The following is a 7,369-nucleotide window of genomic DNA, read 5'->3' as shown; positions in this document are numbered from 1 at the left end:
AAGGGAAGTATGATGAGATAGAATACAGCTAGGGGAAAGTCTGAAAATATAACTGTGTTTTTCTGATTTTTCACCCAGAAGCAGCTCTATTTATTGGTTTCCTTGAAGAATTATCCATTATGTTTGCAGCCTGCTCCAAAGGGATAGAATACATAATTTTAAGCCATAGACGAACATCAATTTTTAGATCGTGTTATATCTTTGTTCCTTCCTCATTTCCAATGTTCTTAAGTTGCTTTGTTCCTGGCTAGAGCATACCATAACCAAAACAGCCCTTTAAAAGACCTGCTACTATTGTGGCCTTCCTCCATGCCATTTTTGCCTTCCCTTGGCTGCACGTGACAAGCTGAAGCCATTGGTAATAGCAATATTTTAAGACATTCCAAAAGCTTCTGATTTTGCAGCTAACTCAGAATGCAACAAAGTCTGAGCCACCCATTTGCCAGTGGGAATCTGTGGTTTGCTATAAATGGCCTGCAAATAGCTACCAGCTAATACATAGAAGGGTCTTAGACTTTGAGGGGATTTGGCGACGGGGAAACTGATCAGAGAACGAGCTTGAACATTTACTGTAAACCTTTATAAAACATTATCTGTATCAAAGTTCTACAGGTACATAGTTTAAAAGTGAAAAAATGTAATTCTATAAGGCTTACTCTCAAATCCCTTTTCACATTCCCCCGTGACACATTCCCCAATTGAACATCTTTTAGCAGCGTCTTCTATCATTTTGTTCCATTTATCTAAATAACATGTTTATGCTGTTATTTTTACATTTTTCATTTTTAGGCACTGTCCACTCATTTTCTACTAAGGAAGATGACGTTTGGGCTTTCTTACACCCCTTTCCCCCCATTCACAGTTGCTCCCTCCCCACCAACACTTCTCTGCCCCCATGCTCACAGCATAGTTATAATTTTGATAAGGTCCATGTTTAGGGTTTACATTACTATCATTATGAAAATATTTATTTACCGTGGAGCTATATATATATATATATATTCTATGGTTATATATCATTCCTTATACTTACTTTCCTTGTTTTCGGTAAAGTTGGCTTGCTATATACTTATCACTAGTTCATCCCTAAATGTTGTAAATCTTCTCTCAATATGTTTACAATATTAGAATTTTGTCAATTTTATTTTTTCCCTAGAGACTTCCATCTCATAGCTCTCTGTTCTCCTGGTTCAACCTGGACTGTATGTTCCCTCGGCTATTGTGCAGTTATTGTTTCGGGATCAGTCTTATGATTACCCCAATGATTTTCAGCTTTTCTCTGGTATTAGATTCCTTGTTTCTGGCATCCAACGTCTTCTTTCTTCGTTTATTTCTTCAGAATCTTCATAGTAAAAAGATATGTAAGGTAACAGGGAGATGACTTTTCTGAGCTCCTATATGAATGAAAATATCATTCTGAACTTATCCTTGATTGATTGTTTGGCTAGGTATAGAATTCCAGGGTAGAAAAAAATTCCCTCCAGCTTTTTAAAGTATTTTTCTACTTCCTGGGATTGTATACTGATTCTGAAAATATTAAACCAACAAAATAATATCAGTGTTTATCATAGTAGTAATCTACTGCTAGATTTTAAGAACTAGAGAAAAGTTGAAGGGTAGATCACCTTTTACCAGGTATATATTGATTATAATAGGAATGGTAGCATTAACTTACCTTCTTCAAACTTCCTTCCTTGCTTAATGACCTTCAGTGTCTCTGACACCCTCTTGTCTATAGGATCAAGTTCAGTTTTCTCTAAACAGTCGTCCAAGCTCCTACCCACCTGATAACTTCTTAGCATGCCTGCTTTAGTGCAATCCAGACAAGCTATTCTTATTATCTCCTGCTCACTTTTCCTTTCTCCAGCCAGGAATTTTCTTCCCCAAAAGTTTTCCTCTTAAAACAAATCCTATACATTTTTCAAAGCCTATTTCAAAGCCCATCGTCTCCATGAGACCTGGCTACACTGATGTGCCATGTACTCTGTATTGGCTCATCCAACCTTCCCTCTGAACTCTTGGTGTTCAGAGACATTAGAAAGGTTAAAACTACATTTCTTAAATTTTCTTGCATCTTGTGTTCTAGATTTAAATTAGGTTCTGCCTAACTAGATATGATCACATAAGATTTGGAATTGAATTGATTTAGAGTTGAATTTCAATTATTCACCATAGCATCTGAAGAAGAAAACAAATGAGGCCAAAAGTAGGAGAAAAGACTTTCCCTCCAAGTTGATCCATAAGGGATCAGTTTGTCACTCTCGAGGTTGAACAGTTGAGTGAAGCAAGATCTACCTCCTTTATTCATTAGTCACTCAATGGATGTTTCCTGAATAAAGAAAGAATTAATGATTGCTAGAAAACTACTAGAGATCCCAAGGACTGATATATTCATTAACCTCCTCACCCAAATAAAAAAAAGAAAAGAAAAGAATGTTTCAGTAAACAGATCTTGTCTTGGGGAGTTTGGAGTCATAACCTGCAGTGATGGCCAAGGGGCTGATGACAGACATAGGAGGTGGATATTTAATTAACCTTGCACATCCCATCTACACAATCCCTTTTCCAATTCTTCTTGGCTAGACGCATTTTTGTTCTGTTCCTTCTGGAAGCAAGTTTCTCTCCCCTCAAAATTTCCTCATTTCATCTAATGTCCAGTTCATTTCCCACTTGCAAGTGTCACGGGAATATCACTCTGTAACAACAACACTTGTGTATTCTCTCAAATTGAGCTGTGTGAAGTCCCTTATTGTTCTCCAGGGAACTCATGCATATCTGACATTATGTCACTTCTGACACAGAAAAGAAAAAGAAGACTCTGTTGAGAGCAATTGACAAGGCAAGGATAACATGTTTGCAAGTCAGACAAGTCAATCTTACAGCTGCTCCAAGGAGTTCTTTGGAAAATGACATAAATCTAAATATTACCTCAAATTATACCCGTAAGGAGGCAACAAATACATATTTATAAATAAATATTTATACAACAAATACATATGTATAAATAAATATTTCAAAACTACACGCAGCAGTTAAGGAAATGACCAAGGACTAACAGTGCATTCATTAAGAATCGTAGTGAACTGGAAAGGAAAGAGGAAAGCAGGAGAACCGGAACCAGAAGCAATGACTAAGTTCCATAAAAATGTGCAAACATGATTGAGCATCCTCTCTGTGCTGTTTTCAGGTACATTATCTTATTTAACCCATATCTTGTGAGTTATGTTATCAGCTCCATTTTGGAAACAAGGAGGAAACAAGAGTTAGAGGAGTTAAGGAACTTATCCAAGGCCACATAGCTGGTGTCTGAGCTGGGATCTGGACCCAAGCCACTTGATTTCAAGTCATGGGCTCGGTTTCAGTCTTTGTGCACTTAAATGGCTGCCAGAATATAAACAGGTAGTGAGAACCAGGGAAGGAGCTGGAAGAGGTACAATGTCCATTAATGATTTTAGGATGAGTGCCAAAGGGAAAGATAAATGGATAAAAACTGCTTATCTTGGGAAAGGGAGTATCTTATGACTTGTGGTCAAGTCTTTACTACAGGGACACAGATGGAAATTGAGAAGCAGAAGCACCCTTTAGCCAGGAAGAGGCATATGTATTTCTCAGAAGCCTTTTGACCCTGAAGAGATTCTCTTCAGTCTGGAGTGGGTTAGCAAGAGGCTTCCACAAATTTGGAGGCAGAAGGGGTCATCAGTTCCTTTATCCCAGCTCACCCAGAGCACCTCCATTTAATAATTGGGTACACTGGTTTTACCTATACAAAATAGTTTCAAAATGAGTACGGCAGGGCACAGTTTTGAATCAATTGTCTCATTAAGATTACTGTCCTTAACTGACATATTCATTCACTCAGATGGTATTTATTGAGTTCCAATTAAATACTCAGCTCTGTTCTTAGCCTTGTAACTTATAAAAGAAAAGAAGCTATTTACTCTCTACCTCAAGAAGCTTATCATCTTTGAGAAAAGACTAGAAACACACAAGTTGCTTAAAAAACAATACGGAGTAGGAATGATTGAGTGCCCAAAAGAATGATTGTTCTATAAAATGCTATATTGTATTTATGGAATAAATGGAATGGTTAAAATGGCAAGGTTTATGTCATAGATATATGTTTATTTGTTTGTTTAACACACACCTAAATAAACACAGAGTAAAAAGAAACTTAAGTTCTTCATGGGAGCTGAGATAGAAATGTTTAGTAGAGACCAAACTGGAATCATTAGTCATCCTAAAACCATCAGTAGCAATGACGATTTTCACTCAGAGCCCAACCTCACAACATACTTAATGTATTAAAATGCATTCACACCCACACAAAATACATGTGTGTATGTTTTCAGTAGGAAACATTTTTCACAAACTGCTTTTTATACTTTAAAATTTCTTCTTTTGAAATTATCTGGCTAATTTTAGTCATAATTGATAATTGTTTTCTGGCAATATGATGCTTACCCAGGAATTTGGGGAAGGAGCAAAATCTAATTTACAAATTATTTTCAAGTATAATATTTTTATGAATAGTAAATTTAACATTGACAAATGACAAAAATATGACATTTTAGATACTGACTCTAGCAAATATTAATTTTAATTTTCAGGTTTTCCTTCAGAATCAGCCAATAAATATGTTTTATACACAATAATTGAAAAGAAAACATGAAAACCTTAGGGTTGTATCCAAACGCCCATAAATAAAAATGACCTGGATTTGGTATAGAGAACCAAAATAAGGAATACTCTAATAAGTATATATAATAATATGAAATGGAAGCTTCCTCTACTCTACGGAGAATCACACAAAACATAAAAAGTACCGATATCTACCAGAATTGGTCCTTCACCTCATGTTCTTGGAATGATTTAGGTATGACGATACTCAGAGGCAGGGGGATAGACCTCGTGGCCGCAGGGGAGGTTGTAAAGATTGGGAGCCCGTAAGAAGCAAGGATATCACAGAAAAAGGACATAATACACATGGCTTGGTCATTTCTAAACAGTACATATTTACTGGTGGGGTGATTGGGACCTCTCTCCCCACATTTGTCCCTCAACTCTCCATAAGTTTTAGTCCCTATAAATGGAACTGATAAATTTTAAACACTAAATTTTAGATGTACTTCAATAGTGCTTGCCAGCTGAAATATTTCATATTTAGAATATCTCACCTTTCCACCTGGGAATTGTGCCCCAAATAAATGATTTCTACTAATCTGCACACTTTCAGCAAGACAGTGTGTCTATAATGATGGTCTCACAGTCCTGTTTCCCCCAGGCAGGGACACAGAAAGCGGGAGAAAGCTGGCGAGGCCCTAAGGCTCAAGACTACTGCGTGGGCCAGGCTGCGCTGGCTTTGTGGGCAGGCAGTGGAGTGATGTGAGCTGAAACAGGAGAGAAATATAGCACACAGTTCTACCCAGAGGGAGCTATATTTAGTTGGGGAGACTCATGCAATGATTAAACACAACCACCTATAGATAAATAAGGAAGTCCTGAATTGTGTGATAGCCACAGCCATTTAAGGAGAAGAGGAATGGAGCCTCCATGGAAATTACGGTAATTGAACCAGGCAGGGTTTGTCCTCTCTTGGGTATGCTTGAGGCTGTTTATCTACCCTGTTGAATCACTCAGCCTTTCCAAGTTTCTATCTCATTATGGATGGTTTCTGCTCTTCCCCCTCCCAGAAATATTGGCAAGCCTCTTTAGTCATTTGTGTGTCTTTACATTATCAAGGCCAGAGGTATATCTTCTCTGATAGATAATGGCCCTCAGTTAAGACTAGCAAAAGCTATTTTGCTTGATGTATTAGCACCCTATTTTAGAATAATCTTATTCCCTTGATTCTTTAGTATTTACAATTTTTATAAGTACCGATTATATTTTCTAAGTCAAAGTGGGGTAAAATTAGTGCATTGTATCCTCTCGTTGCCGCTTTCTGGAGTAGTCAGTCTTACATATTTGAACAATACCACCCCGGCGTAATTTTAAAAGGTAAGAGCTCGATTCTTTAAAAAACACTTAGACGGGCAGTGTGAGCTCTCTCTGAGGATCCTCACATTAGGAGTGTTTTACATATATCACACAAAAGGAAAATGCGTTTGGAGGAGATCGGGGCTCATCCGAGCGGAGAGCTGGACCTGCTGAATTGTGGCAAATGGGCCTGTTTCTGCCAGCTGCACACTGTCAGCCAGGTGACATTTGAGGCTGTCTTCCATTAATAGGCTTGTGGTTTGGGGAACGACTGGTGGGGGCATATAAAATGTCAGGCCCAATCAAAAGCAAGGATCTTCCTCAGTGTTCCCCAGCTGATCAAGACTGTGCAGGTACCATGCAGTCCCTGTCGACTTTGGAGCGGCCCTGGTGGGCTTTGGCCCTCACTGCTGTGGATTATCTAAAACCCCCGAAATAAAGAATTAGTGATGCACAGTGAGCAGTGGCTTTAGATGTTCTGAGAATTGACTAGAAGGAGAGATGGGTGTGAGCTGGAATAGTCAGCGAAGGCTTCCTGGGGGAGTGGGACTTCTTCAGAGCCTGGAAATGTGACCAGGATTTAGATGGGCAGAGCAGAGGAAAGACAGAAGTTGACCATGCACACAGAATGCTCTGATCCCAAGCACGGCCTTTACTTGACTTTGGGATACCATCCCTTGGGAATGTCTTAGCTGCCACCTCTTTGTCTGTTGTGCTAGACTAATCACTTCTCTGAGTGTTCTCTCATGGTCATAGACTCTGCTCTACCCTCTTTTTGAAATCTTAAGTTAAAAAAACAAAACAAAACATAAAAGCACAGAGGATAATATAATGAATGCCCATGTCATTTGAAACAGGAAAATATTGTATTACATCTACTCAGACCTTTCTCTAATAAAATGACTTTTACAGATAACATATTCTCTTATGTCCCTCCCCAGGCCAATCCTCCCCATAGGCAACCACTATAATGAATTTGGTTTATATCCAGTTAACATTTTATATTTTTTAAGTGTGTATGTTTTTGTCCAAAGATTATTTCCCTATATATATATCTTTTTATCAGGAAGTGAGTGCTGCAAGTATCTGACTATAAAAATGGGAAATTGGCTGAGTGGAGGCCATAGGACAGAGGAGGCTGGGAAGTTGGGAACCCTTGTTTCAGAACAAGTGTCCCCCATTTTTCCTTGGGACATAGACTCCAGGTTTATCGTGGCTGTAGAATTAGGAAGAAATTCAGAATCTCGGTGTGTTAACTACTTCTTACTGCTTTTGATAAAGTCCTACAAGAAAGATGGCTAACGGCACCCCTAAAGCAGAGAAAAGAGGGAAACAGCGAAACGTCAAAGTGTCTTGCGTCTCCCAAGTTCTCTCCTGACAAGTTGATTTTCAA

This window comes from Rousettus aegyptiacus, unplaced genomic scaffold, assembly GCF_014176215.1.
Source record: "Rousettus aegyptiacus isolate mRouAeg1 unplaced genomic scaffold, mRouAeg1.p scaffold_m13_p_7, whole genome shotgun sequence".
NCBI classification, from domain to species: Eukaryota; Metazoa; Chordata; class Mammalia; order Chiroptera; family Pteropodidae; genus Rousettus; species Rousettus aegyptiacus.
Note: the sequence above shows the minus strand (reverse complement) of the source record.